The following is a 22,199-nucleotide window of genomic DNA, read 5'->3' on the forward strand; positions in this document are numbered from 1 at the left end:
ATTTGCATTTTTTTTTTATTTATAGAAAGTGAATTTTACTTTGGGGACAAACATATACAAGTATTAATGAATAAGATCTGCATTAGAGAAGCTAGAAACAGAAGATTATTATGTAGCCTGTCCTTGATTACTTTTTGACAACTAGAGAACAAATTGAACACATACCATTTATGCCCTATTTATATGCAAAGTTGTTCTAAGCAAGCACGATGATGTTCTCTATAGAAATTTTGATCACTTTTGCTTGTCTGTTCTCCTACACAATATAATCAGCTCTGCTGCACATTTCTTCATTTGTGATCACTGCCAGCCAGTAGGGGATAAGGTCAATTTCAGTTGATTTTTATAAGAATATGAATTTAGCAGGCTTCCTTTAGATATTGGAATATGGGATAAGTTAGGACAAGCAATTATTAAGCAGTAATAAATTTCTCTTGGTAGTTTTAATTCCATGTAAAACATTCACAGACATGCTAATTTTGATAGCTAACCTCACAGCTACCTGCTTATTTACAAAACTTCAATTCAGGAATAAATGATTTGGTCCCTATATGTCAGGTACATGATACTACTCTAATATGAGTAGACACTGCACATTTGTAACTACATTAACCAACAAGGCATTTATCAGACTGTCATAAGTACCTTACATTTTCTTGAAAACTAATTGCTTTCAAAACTAAAGGGAAATAATTTTTCTAATTGATGGTTGTGATTATGGGCTTATTTCTCTCATATGAAGTCAGTTGTAATTATTGAGTATTTTCTTGAAATAGAATAAGAAATTGTAAATTCTGCTTCCTCTTCAGCCCAATTCCACCTGCTGCCCCAGTGTCCAAAGGCAGCTAACTTCACATGAAAATGAATATACTCCCTACCTATCTCCTAATTTTTGTGAAAACCGTAGACATACCTCTCCTGTGTATTACATTTTGAATATTACCTCTGGTCATTCCTTTTCTTACGTCCATTAAAATGAAAGGAGTGGAAGGTGAAGGAAGGAAAGAAGAGGGCAATGGGCATCTTAAGCGCCACAGTACCCTTTTTTGAGATTCAAGATCTTGTATTATTCTGTGGAATTATTGCATTTGCAAAAACATGAACCCAGATACCTTGAACCTAACACAGTGCTTCACCTATTCCAGGAAATCTTTTAAGGTTATGGTCTGTGTCACGTCTCTTAAAGATGTAGATAATACAAAGTGTTAAAATTCTACAAGGCTTGACTCTTTCACTATTAAAAGATTGCGATTTATTTTTAGCAGCAAGCACTTAACTCAATATAATATAGTATATGCTCTTGATAACTGCTTGTTGAATACTTTGCAATTATCAAAAAAATTACATCTACATGAAAGCCTTTTCAATATATTTTTTCCTAAAGACATCTCTCAAGGTTGAAATTTAGGGGATGACAGAAATAGAAGTTTCCTTCTACATCACCGTAAACGGAATTCCATCAAAGCTGAGTTTATTCTATGGGCAAACTTGAATGTCCTATGTATGTTACCTTCGCATGACCTCTCTACTCAGTAATGTTTCAGCTTAACAAATAAAGAAAAATGTTGAGTTTATATACAAAGCAAAATATAACTGTATATGCCATTACTCTTATTCTTACATTCACTGTGCTTGATTTGACTCCCACCCCTTTGGCATTCTCAACTCAAATTGCAATTTGTTCTACTCCTATTTAGAGGGGAAAAATCCTAAATGCTACTAAAGAAAATACAGGAAAAAGAGAGTGACAGTAACATCCTGCTGTTGAAGTTTTACGTATCTTCTCATCAGTCTTTGCAAATATGCTCTGTAAGACAGGAGAAGTAGACAGAAATTAAGTGGATCTCTTTAGAATAACATTAAGTAATTAATTACTTTTCAAGCTTTCTCATAGATTTACTCAGGAGAACAGATCTTTCTGAAATTTAAGGGCTTCTATCTAGTACAGAGGAGTATGCTAAGGATTTAACTATTTGTTTGAGGGACTTCTAGAATCCATGCTATTTTCCCTTTCCACTTGGGAAGGTTTTAGCTTGAGATTTCTGGGTTTACTGGCTTGTTGTATTGCTTGTCTTAAATAGATGTACTATACAGCAAGCAATACAGTTCTCCCTGGGCAATGAACAGGGATTATTATTATTATTATTATTATTATTATTATTATTATTTCATACATTATTTACAACTCTGCAGTGGTTTCAGAAAGTCTATGTATATCCCGGACACAAAGAAATGAAAAAAAAATACAAAAACAAAGATGTGATTTTCATACTGTTGTTGGAAGGTTAATATTGTGCATGGATTCATCTTTAGTGCCCAGTTATAATACCTGTTAGAATTTTAGAAACCCTACAGCCATTAATACAAAGTATACATGTTTATCTTATTTCCTAATAAACTGATTATCTTTGAATATTTGGAGCTAACTTATCAAGGGAAGTTTGCATCAGGAGGGATAAACAGTATGACTTTGTATGAATATTCTGGCATCTACTCAAGTTATATTTATGATATTATCTCAGTTGTTTATATCAGTATTACTGAGAGATGACTGTGCTTTATAGATATTTGTGGGTTTCATTTTGTCATTTCAACAGATAATTGGAATCAAACCTTGAATTGAAAAGATAAAAGGATTAAAAAAAAACTTTTCTAGTTATGTAGGTTTCATTCTATGGTTCAAATTTAAATGAACTTTTGTGTACCTCTAAAGAACATTAAAACATCTTTAGTTAATAGTCCTAAAAACCCCACAGCACAAAGGCACCAAGAAGATGACCATCTTTAGTGACTGGGGTAATGGTTCAAAGTAGAAAATAGATTTAGAAATGAAGTTCCCACATAATGAGTTTCTAGGAAGTTACTACAGGCTGTTTTAAATGTTGAATTCAGGTTGGGATCAGATTGGGAAGGATAAATGGAAAGAAAAATATCACATCTAGCTATTTGAATACTTTTTGCAGTTGCTATATATAGTATCGATTAGTTTGCATGGTTCATTTAGAACTGAAATTTCCTGTCAGAGAAAGATGCAAAGCATTAAAAAAGGATTATGATCAAGTTGAATGCTGTCCACACAAATTCTGTGCATTATAGATTATCCCGATGCTTCCAATTTCTTAACTTTTTTCTGCTTACCGTGCTTTGTGGTTCTGGGGCCCTTTGTACACTACTTTCCTCAATTCCTTTCTGCTGCTTAAGAAGAATCTTGCTAAATCTGTTTTTTTATCTCACAACACAGTTTCTTGCCTCTGTCCCCCCAATCTGATATTCCTCACAATAGCTGAGGGAAAGAAAAACTGGTAGAAAAATGGGGAAGTACAATTATGTCAGCATTGTTTGAAGTCAGTTTTACTTCTCCTAAGTCTCAGAGTTATATCTCTTTTTAGGAAAACAAACTGAAAAACAAGATACTACTTACTGCTCCAAATAAAGCCTTTCTCACTTATGCAAAATTGTTCTAGGCTTGGTGGCAGGAAAGGGGGCAATGAAGGAAATTTCAAAGAGACAGCAATAAGGTTCTGGATGGACTCTTGGCTCTCAGCTCTTTTGGAATTATGGTGTTATCACTGCTGGAATTTATAAGTGTTCCTGATAGTGAGTAAAGCAGCAAGTAGATGATGAACCTTTTGTATAGTGTGTGTGTGTGTGTGTGTGTGTGTGTATAATTTCATCAGTTAGTAGAGACACTTGTGAAATGTCTACATGATGAGTTGTTTTTCTCTCAAATAGTATATTCTTAAAAAATAGTATACTCTTAAAAAAGAAAAACCTTAAAGAGGAAAATACCTTTTCATAAAAGTTCCTCAAACCACAATGAGCAGTTATTTACAGCTTAACAGGTATGAACATGTTCAAAGAAAAGAAAAAAAAGTTGAGGATTTAATAAGTAGATTTGCAAATTTAGTGTTTTTAAATTTGTGTCTCTCTAAATTTATTCAAATGAAATATTAGGTCTTAGGAGAACAGGTCATAGGAGAGTTCTTCATTACAAAGGCATATGAAACAAAAAAAAATTAAAAGCATTTTTCTTATAGTATAATTGATATATTAAGTTTCTCTAATATTTTAAAAACATTCACCTCTGTCCATTCACATTTTTTTTTTAAACTTGGAGGCTAACACCAGTAAAAGTGAGACTTTGTAGTATGTGTTCTTATGTGTTTACCTAAACCGAAGAATAGCCCTTGGAAAATAACATCTTTTATTGACTGTGATTTTTTTTTATCGAATCTTGCAAAAACATTTTTATTATGCATTATGCATCACTTTTTAAACTACTTAATTAAGTTTCTTGACCATCAAATAGGTTTTGTTCTCCTAGTTGATTTAACTATAAAAGTTAAATGCGGCAAATTTGTTTTTAAATAGAAAAGAAGCTTAATTTTGAATTATGACTTATTTTGGCTTCTTTTCTGGGCTCTGCAACATGTGGTACATGTCCTGGTATAATTGAAAGTAAAAAGGAAAGAGTAGTGGTTAGGCAGAATTCATCACAGAATTTCACTTCCCAACTGTGTGCCCAAAGCTGCTGTTGTACCAATAAGAAGTGACCTTTTATTCTAGCCTGAGGGTATGAGATTTTTAGAGGCTACTGTTTCCGAAATACTTTCTTTCTAATATTAGTTTAAGCAAATTTTCTTGTAGTGCTGACTCTTATTTTGTGGTTGGAGTTTTGTTTTGTTTTGTTTTGTTTTGTTTTGTTTTGTTTTGTTGTGTGTGTGTGTGTGTGTGTGTGTGTGCACGCGCACGCGCCGCTTTCCACTAAGCTGCTAAATCTTTCACAGAGGAATTAAACGTAACATTTCTAGAAACATGAATAACTTGTGCCCTTTTCTAAGTGTCCTACTTCAGAAATATCACAACTGCAATGGTATTATGTGCCCTCATTTCTTCCTGTTTCTTTCTGCAGGGAAGTTCCTGCTTTAAGATAGACTCAAGCCTTTTATTCCTGGGATTTTCACCTTCTAAATGATGTGAATGCTTCAGTCATGTATTTAGAGCATGTTGTTTCTTTGTCAACTTATTTCACATCAGTTGACGATGTAGCTTGTAGGAATAATGGGGACTGAGCAAGAAAGTATAAATGAATGTTTACATTTCAATCTTTCCTATTAGAAAAACAACCCAAAGCAAGGGTTCTATGAATACAATTACAGTGATGTGCTCTTTAGAGATGACACATAGTTTGTTACCTGTGTGTGTGTGATACAGGGAACATCTTCAGAGGCCATAAAATGTCAATAATGCAGCTAAAATGAAAACAAGCCACTGGTACATTTTCTGTGGTGTTTCGGTCATTGTACTACATTGTTGTCGAATGAAAAGGTCTTATTTAACTTGCATTTGGGGCAGAGAAGGAGAAGACTTTGCTGAGGTTTGCCTCGTTAAGCTCCCTCCCTCCAAAGCATTTCTTTTATGTGATTCTTTCATTTTTCTTTTCCATCTACTAGATGCTTTATTTGTTTCAACTTGAATATCCCACTGTTTATGGAATGGCCACTGCTTTTGCAACTCTTAAGTTTTATTGAGAAAAAAACTAATTCTCTAAAAAAAATAGATTATCAAGCAAATAAGTTAAATCCCATTCAAATAATAGAAGGCAAACTCGACTTATTCAACTTTCACATCTAATTTGAATCTTTTGTGCATGCTATCCCGAAAGCTGCTATCACTTGTTAAATTTGAATGGAGGAGAACAAAACAGAAGTAGTAGAATATTACTTCTTTTTTGCTGGTTTTAAATTAATTTTAGATTACAAAGAACCACATCTTCATTATTAAAGCGAGAAACTCAATGTGTACGCCAAAGTGTTCTCCCCTTCTAACTCTTTTAGTAATGTCAAATTCTGCATCAGAAGAACAGTGGGATTAGTATTTTGTTACAGCATAAATGTTTTCCTTACTAACAAGCTAAAAATTCCTTTTTTTTGACATTTATGATTTTTCTTAGGATAATTAAAACAGAATTCACATAAGTAATTTATATTACTCACTACCTGCCCTTAAACTGGAAGGGAAAATGAAGTTTTAGAATAAAAAAAATAAGCCTGCTTTTAAAAGACATTATATATTAACAATTTTTGTACTTTGTATTGTTCTAAATAAGCTCATTTTGAAATACATAAATACCGTAAGTTGGAAATGAATCTTACATGCTAGCATTGGTTGTGACTGATACTGATGCAAGCTGGTAATTTGAAAACCTCATAGATTTTTATTGCTTTTTGTACCCATCGGTGTCACCTGTACAAATTAAAAAATAGTAATCAAAGGACCGATGACTTAATGTCATGGCTGTTGCGTTCTAAATATCTCTTATGCTTTGACATTAAATGTTCCTCTTGCTTTGGTATCTACTTTTCAAAAATCTACTACCCATTCCTGACACTCTTTAAGTGGGATTATTAGTCCTTTGACAGTACTGCATGTTATTGACTGTATCTTTTAATTTGCTTCATTTCCTGACATTTTCTGTGTTAATTTTTTACTATGGTATTTTTAAATGCCAGATTTATACTTAAAATAGAAGAGCCCGCCACTACTAAGATTTAGTCATATCACCTAAGTACTACAGAGTTGTCCCAGATGCAATAGGGGAAGATGAAGATGGGATCACAAATAATAAATTTGCCTGCTTTCTCCACAGTTATTACTGAAAGCTTTGAGTCTCAGCTTTTATTGATAAATATAAATATGGGTTATGTAAGGAAAGCCTATACCTATTTATAATAATAGCTTTCAAATATGGTTTAGTATTGCTTTAGGCCAAACCATTCCATAAACTATCCTAAGGCAATTTAAAAACAGGTATTAGTTACATAATCTGTTTTTATTGCATATGCATTTTATTTTATGATTTTTATCATTAAATTGATAAAACTAAATAATATTTCCTGGCTAACTAACAAGTAAACAGCCTTACGCAAAATAAATGTATTTTATCTTGTGACACAGTTGATGGTCATTCAAAAGGAAGATTGTTGGGGAGGGATGGGAGAAGGTAGTATTTTCAATTGGTTACCAGGCTTTTAACAAAACAATTCCTGTTATAATCCCAGAGGATTTCATCTGACTAAATCCCCACTCAAATGACAAGGAAGGAGCAGAGCTATAGTCAAGGGAACAAAGGATGGCGGGACCAATATATGAATGAGTCCCCCACCCCTGTGGTGCCCTTTAGAAGGACCCATTATTTGGGGGGTTAGCAACTCTCACCATTGCTTGTGAAAATGCTCAATGTTGAATGATGTTCTGTGTCTTACATTCTACTTACTAAATTTGCTTATGCAGTTTCAATTGGCTATGCTATTTATGATGTTCTATCCTCGGCATTATGTAGCATTGTTAAGCCTACAAAGCAGCTGCCTTTTATTTGTTTATTTTTCTAGTGGATCAAGTGATTGTTATGTATTATATAAGTTCAAGTTTCTTGAGTGACATCTAGATGAAGGGTCATAAATAAACATTAGGCTTAAAAAAAAAGATTTTTATGCTATTCTTCAAATTCGCCATTGCCTGAAAATAAATACTGGTTATAAGACCCGTTTATTTCAATAAAATTCAGACATATACATACATTGATGAGCACCTATAAATCTGTTCCTTAATGTTAATAGAAGTTGCACACCAGTATCGAGAGGTAAAAACCCTCAAAGATGTTATAAAATCATGTTATATTGTCAGTTTGTACAATGGTTTGAATCAAAGGCATATCTGCATGTACCACGAAAGTATAAAGTTTTAATCTCCAACACCCTTGAAAAAATGGCTTTAAAATTGTAAGCTGCTTAATTTCTTTTTAAAATATGTGGGGTGAGAGAAGATGGATTTTAATTATGAAAGCCTATCTGAAAATCTGACTTGGTAAAATGAACTATGTTGTGTATATACCTATATAACGTATGTAGCTCCTTTGGTGACTGGTAAAAACTAGGTGCCCTTCTAGCGTTTTTTTCCAACTCTTTTCTTGGGCTGTTTATGTCTGAGACTTTCTCATCTGCAGTCCACACCTCCCGCCAACTTCTCCTCTGATCCGTTCAACTGCGCTGTCCCTCTTCTTTTTCCATCTGGGAGCTCTTATGTCTCAAAATATACTCCACTGCTATAATTACAGCCTGTATCTTTTATTAATGTATCTCCATGCTCTGCTTTTTTTTGCGATAGTACAGAATATTAATGTGATTAGTATCATTCATTAAGATATACTGCCCATTTGCAGTGAGAGCCTTAAGTCACAGGATGAGTCTCCTATACAATAATCTACTTTTTTTTCCTTTAAGGAAGAAGAGAAATTTTGTAATTTAAAAATAGTGAGAATCTCTCTGAAAATCTACCATTGTTAATACACCTCACCCCTCAAAGAGAAAAAGTATTGACATTGAAACTTGGGGACTCTTTATCCTGATGGCATACTTTTTATACTTCAGTAAGTAAATCCATAAGTTAATCACCAATGAGGATACCTTGCTTATTTCCTACAGTGACTGCAAAGATAAAATGAGATAGTGAATTTCTTTGAAATTTTTAAAGTATATTTATTTAAAACTTGAACAAAGCTTTAAAGATTATTTAAAACTTGAACAAAGTGTTTAAAGATTATTTTTACTACATTAAATCAGTGCCATTTATTTCAGTGGTTTCCCATTACTTCTAGGAAAAATCCAAAAATTTTATAGTAACTGAAAAGGCTCCGGGTGAATCAGTTTGTACCAACATTAACCGCCTCTTCTTGAATCATTCAGGGCTGTGAGGAAATGTGGCTCAGCTATGAAACTCTTATTATAATGAAAGGAGAAGTATTGTTTTGGGCGTAGAGATCTTCCAATATTTATCCCAGAAACTGAGACTTTTTGGTAAAATTTGATTAGCAATTCAATGGTTAAGAAGATGTGATGACAGATAAGTTTTATTATGATTGGTCATTATTATGAAAATAGATAAAATGTTATTGGTTTAATATATAGCCATAATTGATCAAGGTAATGAACAATTAAAATGTAAGCCAGAATTAATGAGGTATTTAATACCAGTAAATATATTTTATTGAACTTTCAGTTATATTGCCTGTCAAACTCTTACAATATAGAGTAAATTTGATATTTTATTATTTTAAAGTATCCATTTTCCTATACTCCGGGTTCTAAATAATTGTAATGAAACCTAATACTTCTATTACAAATTAATAATGAAAATATTGCTTATACCCTGGCCTTCATAGTTCACTTAGACTTACTTTTTTTGTCGCTATATCTATAATATTGAAAATGTTTTTATTTTCCTGGCTAAGCTGTTCTAGTGCAGCAAAATTCTGGAAAGAAAAATTATTTTGGATCAAGGACAAGCAACTCCAAGAGTTAAAATAGTAATTTTTTTCCTGATTATTTTTTAAAGTAGGAAAAATGTTTAAATATATGGCACTAATTCCGTTGCTTTGATAGATTGAAGATTCAAACATTTTAGTTAGAAGTGGACTGTAGAAGTAATATCTTTTTCTTAAGAAAAGAAAACCATATAGTCAAATATACACCAAAGAAATACAACTTGTTCACACTTATAATAGTATCTCCAAAAAGACTTTTATGCTATTATTCTGATTTGTGTCCATTACTGGGACCAAATGTATATTTAAGTCTCATGATCAAAAGAGCTGTAGCTATCATAGCTCTGTCAGAAGCAGAAATGTAATATTAATGTTTTAGCTTTATACTTTCATGAAACCTATGAACAGAAGCTATCAGCATCTAGGGGTTGTCTTCAAATAAAAAATTCAGCATACTCTAACAGTTAAACTAGGATTTCCTGCTGAAGTCATTCAGAATTTGGCCATCCAGAGAAATGACTATGGGTGGATTTTTATTCTCAAATGCTAGAGGTTCTTGTCCCCTTATTATATTTGATTGTGATGATAAAGAATATGACTGTAAAAAGGAAGTATGCCACATGAAGGAAGACATCACTTATAGGATTACAAATTGCTCAGTACCCCCTTGCCAGTATTCCAGAATTATCCGACTAAAATGATATGGTTCGGTTCCATTTTCTAAAAGATTAAACACAAAATAAAATGGAAATGGACTTTTGAAGTACCCTGAGTCACCCATGAAAAGTATTGTCTAAGATTGTTTATGTTCCTGGCACACAGTATGCCCTCAATAAAGATTTATTGAATGAATGAATAAACTGTCTCAATAAATTTATTTTTAAAATTTACTATATTTCCCTTTTACTTTTCCTCTTTCCTTGACTAAATTTCAAGTATTATCATATATTTTTCTCTATTAAATGTTTTACATTATAAAAGACGATATATGCTCTTTGTAGAAAATTTGGAAACATATAAAGACAAAGAAAAAATATCACCTACAGTCTCAATATCCAGAAGCAACCACTATCAACATTTTGATTTATTTCCTTCTATCTTGTATTTCTATTCATATTTTATATTATTTACATTATACTTTATATACAGTTATGCCTTTTACTTTTTCACTTAACTTTGTAAGCATTTTCCTATATTAATAAATCTCTTTATAATTCACCTTTTTAATGGTTGCAAATTATTATATTATATGGATATATGGTAATTCGCTTAATCAATTCCTTAAATTGGACATTGAAGTTGTTTTTGTTTTTCACTCCTATAAGTAATGCTGGAATAAACATTTTTTACAGATAGCACATATACTTATAAATCAGCACTTCATCCTAAAAGAGATTCAGAAAGTAAATGTAGGGAAGTGATATCAGCAAGGTGATGGAACAGGAGGTCCCCTGCTTGTAGCCCCCCTCAGTGACAATAATTTGGCGGCCATACACAAATAGAAGTGCCTTTGTGGGAGCTTTGGGATCCATGTTGGATATTGTGAAACTCCAGTTGAATCCAAAATCATGGAAAGCTTTTCTGAGAAGACAGGCTTACACCTAGGTATCTGGCTGACTATGGTCCCATCTATAGACCCAGAAACAACTCAGTATCCTAGAGGATTCAGCTCCAGCCCTTATGGCTTGGGTCCTGCCACCAGTGCTGTATACTAAGGGATTCAGGAGGAGTCACATCCACCCATGCCTCAGGTAATGGGCCCACAGAGCTCAGTCCTGGCTGTGGACCCTGAATGGCTCGTGAACTGCCTTCATTCCCTCTCAGCTATAGTCCTGCAGCCCCTGGAGGTAAGGCAACCAAGCTCAATTTGACAGTAGATTGTGAAATGGCCCTGTAAATGTACTCTAGCTCCTCCTAGCTGTAGTTCACAAGCAGTCCTGCCAGTCAAGGAACCCAGAAAGAATCACTCTCATCTTCATCTCTGGAGATCCTGAAATCACCTATACCCAGCTCCAGCCTCTCCCCTGCCACCCACCAACTGGGACCAGGGAGCAGTCCAGCCTGTCCAGGGACCTGGTGGGAGACAAGCTCATCCATGCCTCCAAACTCAGTTCTGTAGACCTCAATCCTATTAGTGGATCCTGAAACAGTCCTAGGACTTGGTTCTACCCACTCTTGACTATATACCATGGCCAGTCCTGCCTATCCAGGGACCTATCTTGTGACTGACAGAGGCCCTCCCAAGGACCTGGTGGGAGTCATACCCATCCACACACACTGGTAACAAACCCTTTATCTGAGGACCCAACAGTGGATCCTTAAGCAGACTCTTATCCAGCACCACCCTACTGAACAAAATACTGGAGGCTATCCCATCCACCCAGGGACCAGACAGGATCCATACCTGCCATGACACTATTAACAAGCCTGTCAATTGCAGACCCAGCATCAGCCTGTGACCTGCCTCCAACATAGCGTGACTGAAATTTGGAAGGTAATTTCAGCAACCTGGAAAACTGACAGGATAAGGTATTTATCTGTTGAAATCAGTCTGTAGAGACTGGGAAAGGTGTTTATCCCTTCAAATGCACAGACACCAATGCAAGGCTACATGAATCATGAAGAATCGAACAAATATGACACTACCAAATGAAAATAATTAAAGCTCCAGTAACTGACCGCAAAGAAATGGAAATCTATGAATTGCCTGACAAAGAATTCAAAATAATCATCTTAAAGAAACATAATGAAATGTAAGAGGACACAGATAAATAATTAAACAAATCAGTAAAACAATGCATAAACAAAATGATAAGTTTAATAAAGAAGTAGAAAACACAAAAAGAAAAACCAAACAGAAATCCCGGAGCTGAAGAATACAGTGACAGAACTGAAAAATTCAATAGAGCGCTTCAGCAGCATACTCAGTCATACAGAAGAAGGAATCAACAAATTTGAAAACAAGTCATTTGAAATTAGCCAGAGGGACAAAAATAAAAAAAAAAAAAGAATGAAAAATGCCAAAGAAAGCCTACATGAATTTTGGGACACTATCAAGTGAAAGAACATTTGCATCATGGGGGTTCCAGAAGGAAGAGAAAGAGGCAGAGAGCTTATTTAAAGAAACAATAGCTGAAAACTCCCCAAATATCGGGAGCAATGTCGATATCCAGGTACATTAAGCTCAAAGGACTACAAACAAGATCATCCAAAGAAGATTACCCGGAGACATATTATAATCAATTAAAAGTCAAAGACAGAATTTCAAGTGCAGCAAGGGAAAAGTGACTCATTATATATAAGAGAACCCCCATAGGACTATCAGTGTATTTCTCAGCAGAAACTTTGCAGACCAAAAGGAAATGGGATTATATATTGAAAGTGCTGAAAGAAATTCAAAAAACTGCCACCCAAGAATACTACACTTTGCAAAATTTTCCTTCAGAAATGGAAAGAGGAAGATATTCCCAGAAAAGAAAAGCTACGGGAGTTCATCTTCACTAGACCTGCCTTACAAGAAATACTAAAGGATGTTTTTTCAAGTTGAATCAAAAGGACACAAGATAACAATGGACAAAATATAGAAATATAAAACTCATTGGTAAATGTAAATATATATTCAAATTCACCATACCCTAATACTGTAAAGGCAGTGCATAAATCACTTTTATCTCAAGTATAAAAGTTAGAAGACAGTAGTATTAAAAACATAGCTACAATAATTTGTTAATTAATGTACAATATAAAAAGATGTAAAGAATGAAATCAGTAGCATAAAATGTGGGGGGAGTAGAAATAAAAGTGTAGTGCTTTTGTATGCAATTAGAGATAAGTTGTCATCAACTTAAAATAGACAGTTATATCTATAAGATGTTTTCCGTAAACCTCATGCTGACCTTAGGGGAAAAGCCTATAATAGATACACAAAAGATAAAAAGAAACTAATTAAAGCATACTACTACAAAAAATAATTATAAAGGAAGACAGCAAGATAGGAAGAAAGGAACTAAAAAGCAGTCAAAAAACAGTTAACACCTCAAACAGTTAACACCTCAAACAGTTAACCTATCAATAATTACTTTAAATATAAATGGATTAAATACTCCAGTCAAAAGACACAGCATATCCAACAATATGCTGTCTATGAGTGACTCACTTTAGCTTTAAGGACACACATTGGCTGAAAGTGAAGGGAATAGAAAAAGGTATTCCATGCAAATGGTAACCAAAAGAGAGCAGGAGTAACTATACTTATATCAGATAAAATAGACGTTCAGTCAAAATCAGTCACAAGAGACAAAGGTCACTATAGAGTGATAAAGGGGTCAATTTGTCAAGAGGCTATAACAATTATAAATATATATGCATCCAACATTGGAGCACCTAAATATTTAAAGCAAATATTAACAGAACTGAAGGGAGTAGTAGACAGCAATACAGTAATAATAGAGGACTATTCAATGTTGGATAGATCATACAGACAGAAAATCAATAAGGAAATAGTGAATTTGAATAATACTATAGACCAAATGGAGGGCATTATACTAAGTGAAATAAGTCAGAGAAAGACAAATACTGTATGATCTCATTTAGATGTGGAATATTAAAAAGCCAAACTCATAGAAAGAAAGAATAGATTGGTGGTTGCCAGAGCCTGGGGATGGGGGAAATGAGATGATATTGGTCAAAAAGTAAAAACTTTCAGTTAGAAAATGAATAAGTTCTGAGGATCGAATGTACAGTATGATGGCTATAGTTAACAATACCGTATTGAATACTTGAAGGTTGCTAAGAGAGTAAATCTTAAATGTTCTCACATACTCCCCAAAATGTAGCTATGTCACGTGATGAGTCATTTCACAATATATATGTATATCAAATCATCATGTACACTCAAACTTACACCAGGTTATAGGTCAATTGTATCTCAAAAAAGCTGGGGTTGGAGAAAGGCTTATGAGAAGAACAGCTCCAGGCAATAGACAAGAATAAGTGATTAGAAGGGGGAATAAAGTTGATCAACTACATTGTCCAAAAAAAGAAAAGAAAGTAAATGAAGTAAACTAAAAATTCTTTATTACTTACCAGGTCCAAAGCATTGTTTACCTGGGTCAGATCATAAAATATGTAATTGCTGATTTTAGATAGGTAGATGTATGAATGGATGGATGGATGGATGGATGGATGGATAGAAGATAGATAGATAGATGATAGATGATAGATAGATAGATGATGATAGATAGATAGGTAGGTAGATAGATAGATAGATAGATAGATAGATAGATAGATGATAGATGATAGATAGATGATAGATAATTTTTCACTTTCTTTAAACAACTATTTTCAGTATTTATTAGAGCCAGACCCTGAGGGCACAAAGGTAAACCTTCCTGAAAAAGTATTTACTATCTATTGTGGACAAGAGACATGTGAAATTAACTATTATGTTGAGCTGTATGAAATTGTCAATTTTTGACTGAAAAAAATGTTAATTACATACACTTCCATCTAGTGTAATACAATATAGTTAAGGGTTAGTATCAAAACAAATACATGGTGATGTGTTGACAGATTTGTAAGCTATTCATTCTTCTGACAAAAGATAATGCAGATTGCTGCTGCTTACTACACAGGGATGAATTTAAGTGGGATTTTTCTTGTCTGTGTAGATGTGTGCTGGAAAGGTGCTAGGCCAGATTCATGGATCTGATTTATGGTATTCAGTATCATTGCAGTACAAGTGACGCTTCACTTCCCTGAAATTCAGCTATCCCAGGACTCATGCTACCTGGAAATCCCATCTATCCCTTTGAAATGTGAACATGAGCCTGGAAGTAAGCAGAAACAAAAGCATCTCTGAGTAGGCAAAAGGAATATTAAAGTCCCTAAACCATAGCACCCTGGCTTTCATCTGAAGAGAGCCTTCTCAGTCCCTCGTTCAAACTATTTACTCTCCTATTAGACACAGTTTTATCAAATTTTGTTTTCTGCCCCTGCTGCAGCAAATGGTAAACAGGGTATTAACACTGGGAGGGGGCAGATATGTTAAGAACCACTGGCAGCAATAAGAAATTATAGCTAATATGCTGATGCCAGTAGAGGAGATGAACTAATTATCGAAGCAGGTAACATTTTTACAAAGCAAAAGCACAAGATACAAATGGTTGCAATTGATTTCAGCTAAATAAAATATATGTATATAATTGCTTAAAAAATCAGAATGAAAAACTTCGAAACGGTAACAGTCTTTGTGGCTACATAGTGGTATTATGGGTGATTTTTATTTTTTTCCTGCTTTTCTTAATGTTCTTTCATGACCACGTGCTGATTATATCATCAGAATAAATAAAAATTTAAACATTTTTAAGACGAGAAAGAACTTTAAACAGTAGTTCTGGTCTATTTGTAGAAGAAACAAACAGGTACACCTCAAGTATGCCCTGAGCACCTTATTGGATTTAAAGCACAGCACAGTATTTGATGGCCCTGATAATTATGTGAATCAGCAAAGATATATTTTCAGTAGATTTTCTCTGTGAAGGCAGCAAAGTGTATAAACACATCTTCAAAACATTACTGTACAAAATAGATAAAATTTAAAAAGTGTTGCTATTTAAAATTTATAAACTCTCAGCTATCCAGATCAATTCATTCTCTGAGGTTTCTGTATAGCTGAGATCTCATTTTATGTTTTTCCATTTTAAAATGGAATTGCTCTAAAGCTATTTGTCCTATTAAATTATGCAATATTATTATATCTAAGCTTCCCCTCCTAAGTGGCCATAGCTATTTATTGAGGCATGATTTTTAGATGACCATGGAAACAAATGTTTGTGATTGTCTTTATTCTTTTGTAAATGGCCCAATTAGATATTAAAATATATCTTCTCTCCAATGTGAGGTTTTTTCTGTTTGACGTTGCTGTTGTTGGTTGACCCTTGACTTTGCAGACTTTCATAAAGTAAGAAAAGAAATATTTACATATTTCCATACTATTACAAAGTATTAAAATAAAATCATAAATTATTCAAGCTATTTGGAAACTTTCCTGAGAAAATGTATACAACATAAAGAATATAGTATATAGAATCATATCTCCCTGTTAATTGTGTTACAATTGAAACACAGTTGCTACTCAATCCTCTTCTCTTAAAAATAAAAATCAAACAATAACAACAAAACAAAATAAATACTAAAAATGAATTCATTGCCCTTGTGAAAGAACCTCAAATATTATCTTCATCTTTTATGTATGAAGTATGCTTGTAGCATTAGTTGAGTCTTCATTTCTGCTTAGCAATCTCTTTATTCATTGTTCACTGAATCGCATGCCATGGTGGTTATTCCAGATTTGTTCTACTGTCCTCAGTCCCTCAAACTGAAACTCATACCTATCAATGTCAGTAAATGACCTTATCTCCCAAGTTCCCTTAATTTTCCTCAGTATCCCTTCCTAAGGCTCACCTTGTGTTCCTCATGTCACTCCTCTTACCTCCTTCAGAATCATGCTTCATAAGTTATCACCTGCTTCTTCTTAATGTCTTGCTATAAATTGATTTCTTTTTGTCTACAGAAATGCTCAGATCCCCCTTGTACTTTAAAAGCGTACCTCAATGATAAATAAACTAAACGATAAATAAAAAATATCCCCAAGCTCTTATTTTCTGCCTAGCTGGGGAGAAATTACATGGCCTTTTTACAAAGATATGTATATATCTGTATGTACAATGTATGAATGTGCATGCACTGGCACCCACAGATGGACCTTTTATGTCTATTGGGAACTTGCCTCTCCTAATTAGGTGGTTTAGCTGGAATTGCTTCATCTGTTGTAGGGCCTTGATGGTCAGTCTGGTTTTTTTTCTCCCCTTAATCTATTTTGAAATCTCCAAATATATACAAAATAGAATGTTAATATAATGAACCCAACCCAACTTCAACAATGATCAATTCCTGTTCAGTCTTGTTCTCTCTATACTCCCACCCATGGATATTTTCAAATAAATTCTAGACATTACATTTTTTAACCTATAACTATTTCTATATGTATCCACAAAATATAAGGATTGTTTTTAACAAAACCATGTAATAATATTGTACCTTATTTTTTTAAATGTCCTTTAATAACAAATATCCAATGTTCACATTTCCTTGTCTACTACTTTTTTTTTCTCCCCAATTTGAATCAAGAACAAAATAAGGCCTATTTATTATTATTGTCCTCTTAGGTTTCTTTTAAACTAGGAGATCTCTCTTGTATTTGTTATCAATTGCTATATAACAAATTACTCTCAAAGCTTAGTGACTTAAAATTATAAGTATTGTCTCAAAGTTTCTGTGTGTCAGGAATTTGAGAGCAGCTTAGCTGAGTGATTCTGTCACCTTGTCTCTCACAAAGAAGCACTCAGGATGTTAGCCAGGGCTGTAGTTTTCTGTGGGCTTGACTGAGCATGGAAAATCTGCTTCCAAGCTCACTTCTTCACAATGTAGGCCTCTCTGTAGAGCTTCTTGAGTCCCTTCATAACATGGCAGCTGGCTTCCCCAAGAGGGAGTGACCTAGGAGAGAGCACAAAGAAGCAGCCACAGTACTTTCTATGCCCTAGCCTTAGAAATGACATAACAACACTTCTGTCATATTCTGTTGGTCACACTAACCAACCTAGAAACAATGTGAGAGAGAACTACACCAAGAGCATGTATATCAAGGAGTGGGGATAATTCATGGGTCATCTCAGAGTTACTATACTTCTCCATCTCTCTTTCTAATTAGAAGTTTCTATTGGTATTGTTGAAGCAACCAGGTCATTTGCCTGATAAGATTTGTATTTTGCTTACTGCATCCCACTGGTATCATTTACATATATCTTTGCCTATCCTCCCATCCCATAAATTTCCTATAAACTTAGATATAGAAGCTAGATCAGATTCACAATTTGATATTTTTGTCAAGATATCCTTATAGTTGTCGACGTGTTATTTAATAATGGAGCACACAATGGCTGGCTGATTCTTATTATATTAGCAACCACTGATGATCATTGCCTAGATCCATTAATTCAGAAGAGTGGTATCCTATCATTCCCTTTTTTTTTTTTGATTTATTTGGAATAGTTCTATAAAGAGAAATGTCCCCTAATAAGTCTTTTGGTTACATTGAGGTATATTTTATACACAGAGAGGAGGAAAAATGCTTGATTCTTTTCCCTTATTTACCAGTTTTCAACATGATTTGTTGGTTCTCTAGTATCATCCAAAGGTAACAAGTAAGGTCTGGGAACCAGCATGGGTATATTAAATCAGATCTCCAGGGAGATCTGATTTGTTTCTCCATTGACTTCTACTGGTCTCCATTCCCAGAGTAAAATTTAGTAGTCTTGGGATGAGGCCTGGGATTATGATTTTTAATCTCCAGATAATTTTCTTGAGTTGATGAGTTTGGGGAACACTACACTAGACTTTTCATTTTTACAATGGTTATATGCATCTTTTCTATTCTCCCATGACATGCGTTTCTCAAGTTTTCCCTTCTACAACAAACTATTACATAGAGAATCTACCTAGCACAGATTCTAGAGTTAGACTCTTTGGGTCCAGATATTGGTTCTGTCACTTACTAGCTCTGTGAACTTGGGGAGGTTAATTATCTGTCTCGGTTTTCTCATATATAAAATGGAAATGATAATAGGATTGACCTCATGGTTGTTTTGAGGACTAAATGAGGTAACATTGGTAAACTGCATAGAACAGTGCTTGATAAGGATTTCTTAAACACATAATAAAGCATACCATCATCATTATATCAACTGTCATTTATTGATTGTTTTATATATCCTAGGCACAGTGATTAAATAAATTCTCTAGTTCAGTGTTCTTCAACATTTTTTGGCAACAGGAACCTGTGCTCCTATGAGAATTTAATGCCTGATTATCTAAGGTGGAGCTAAGGTGGTGATGCTAGCATTGGGAGTGGCTGCAAATACAGATGAAGCTTTGCTCACTCACTTCCTACTGTGCGACCCGGTTCCTAAAAGGCCGTGGACCAGTACCAGTCCACCATCCCGTGGGTTGGAGACCCCTGCTCTAGTTCACTTTATCCTCATATCAGTCCAACAAGATCAGCAATATGATTATCATTTTACATATAAAAAAAACTGAGTTTCCATGTATTTCAATAAGTTGCTCAATGTAATAGAGCGAATAAGTGATGGTTTACGTATGATATATATTAAAGAGCTAGTGTGAGTCTTAGGAGCACAAAATTTGGAGCTAAGCTATCTGAGTTCAAGTCCTGGCAACTACCACTTCCTAGTTGTGTATCTTGGGCAAGTTACTTAACCTCTCTGTACTTCAGTTTCATTATCTGTAAAATGAGCATAATAATAATACCTACCTCATAAGTTATAATGAGGATTTAATGAATTAATACTTGCAAAGTGCCTAAAAAGGTGCCTGGTACATAATAAGCATTTCGTATGTACTATCTAGTTGTTATAACTAATATTATTAATTATTATCAATTATTTATATTAGTTTGGGTTTAAAGAAAAAGCCAACAGTTAAGAGGAAGTGATTGAAGGTGCTGATAAGGAAGGAAATAAGCATAGGAGCATTCACCTTTAAATGGGGAGGAAAAGGAGCTGTTTCTACCCCAAAGATGGGCAGAATAGAAAATAATTGATGTCCAGGTGAAGGCAGATGGTGAAACTCTTGGGAGACAGACTCATTCTTACAAGGCATAAAGCAAGATCATCTTTTAAGAATGAGGAACGGAAAGTAGAACTGGAAGCTTGTGAAGGTCAGGGGAATTTGGACATGCTTTGGGAGTATGCTAGAGAGCATACATTAGACACAGCCAAGTTGAGTTTTGTCAATACTCAATCATAGCTCAATTCCTCAAGGCTAAGAAAGTTAATGTCTGGGGGAGGGAGATCCCAGGTTATTGGAGGGGTAGCTCAGCATCCTAGTGAGCCAGTGAGTTCAGGCATGGTTGAGTGGGATGGTTATGATTAAGTAGAAGTGAAGTAACATTGAACAGGAAATCAAGAGGCTGAGATTTATGTTTCAACTATGCTGTCACCCAGCTTGTATGACCTCCGAATATTTCACTTGACCTTGCATCTCCGTTCATGCCCTTGTGAAATGAGAGAATCAGTTTATCTCTAACATTCTTTTTACCTCCAGAATTTGTAACCCTAAGGGGCTGATTCTAGAGTCTAGCTGCAGAAGAAAGGAGTTGATTGAAAAGCCAAAAGTAGGAAAGTGATGGGGAAGCTCAGGGAGGTTGGAATGCAGGTTCAATAAAAGTGAAGGTAGATGAGGGAACTCATGCTAGTCAGGCTCAATTTCTCCATCTTTACTGCCTTTAAAATTGGTTTCTCTGTTCAAAAAAATTTTGTAACTTGTTTGTCATGTTTCGTAGTGGATATCGTGGATATTGTGAACTTAATGGGCTATGTTTGATGCACATGAAAGTAAATGTTCCTTATTTCAGTTTACATATCTAAAATGTTCATTAACATGTCAAAAATAGTTTTCCTGATAAGGATTTATTTTTGTGCTTACTAACTAGGTTGTTTGAACATACTGTTACAGAACTGGTTAATCCATAATTCAGCCAGTTCTTGGTTTCCAACTTGCTGTCTTGACAAGCCTGAAGAAAGTGGATGGAACTAATTAGCACTCAGCATTATAAAATAGGAAGAATTAAATAAAGCAGCTTCGGTATTAAATTCAGACCCCTATGAAGATATTCCCTTTAGTTATGGGGATTTTGAAATGATGGACAAGCTCAACCAAAACTCATAATCCTATTATATTCTCCTACACTCACCTAATAAGCTTCAAGAGCCATTTCCTTAGTGTCTGGGATATTGCCATCTTCCTCTAGGCTTTTTTGTATAGCTTATAAATTCTTTACTGTTCCCACTAAATACTTTGTTATTTAAAATAGCATAAAAGAGAGTATGTAAGTATGTATACATATTGATGCATTTTGACTGTAATAATACCTTCTGCCTGTAGGGAGCTTCGAATTATTAATAATTTCAGAGGAAAGCTTTTTAAGAAAAAGGCTCCAGGCTCGGCTGTAATGAGGCATTTGAAAAGGAGGAGGGGGTATGTTTATGTGTGTAATGAAAATATTGAACCCTTTGGGATGTTATGAACCATGGTTTACTAATAAATGATCTTTTCAATTCAGTGTTCCAGCAGACATCTTTGTACTCCTGACATACCCTGGTAAAATGCCTTTAGCTCACATTTCCTTTTAAATATTTCTTTTTCCTGACGTTTGCTACTGGGGATGGGGGTGCAACACGGTGAATCTGATGGAGAAAGGAGGACAGTACTAAGATGCAGACAAAGTTGGTAGCTTAGAATAATGAGCCCATTTTCAGCTGAGCTATGGGGTTCATATGAATTAATTAACCCCTTAGAAACATTTGTCTGACAATCCTAGTTCTCATTCAGTTCAATGAGTTTTATAATTATCTTTTGACTAAATAGCACGAAAAACTGCTTTTATCTTGACATTAAGGAAGCTTTGTAGAATTCTTTTCCTATAAATCATCCGAAGTTGTTTACAATTTGCAGCAGTCTTCATTTTCTTCTCCTTTGTGCTCTGGTTGCTGTTCTAAAAAATATTTTCAGTGTGCTAATTATAGAACATGCTCTGGAGTTCGATTAGCCATGTAAGGGTAAAAGACCTCAGTAAAGAACATTTTCACATTTTAATTGCAAGAACGTAGGCTAGAACTATTATCTATTATGTTAAAATGAATCCAGTGATGTTAAATGGATATAGAATGATTAATTACTCATTCTTAACACCATTTAGTTCCTGGTGATAAGATGGTGATAGAGCACTGTTACCTGGAAA

General features: G+C 34.3%; 1 protein-coding gene across 2 annotated transcripts in view; it reads left to right on the plus strand.

Moving 5' to 3' along the window:
• Positions 1 to 22,199, plus strand: part of DIAPH2 (diaphanous related formin 2) — a 776,708-nt gene that overhangs the window by 642,547 nt on the left and 111,962 nt on the right. The gene's annotated exons all lie outside the window — the stretch shown is intronic.

This window comes from Rousettus aegyptiacus, unplaced genomic scaffold (genome assembly GCF_014176215.1).
Source record: "Rousettus aegyptiacus isolate mRouAeg1 unplaced genomic scaffold, mRouAeg1.p scaffold_m13_p_9, whole genome shotgun sequence".
In the NCBI taxonomy this organism is placed as follows: Eukaryota; Metazoa; Chordata; class Mammalia; order Chiroptera; family Pteropodidae; genus Rousettus; species Rousettus aegyptiacus.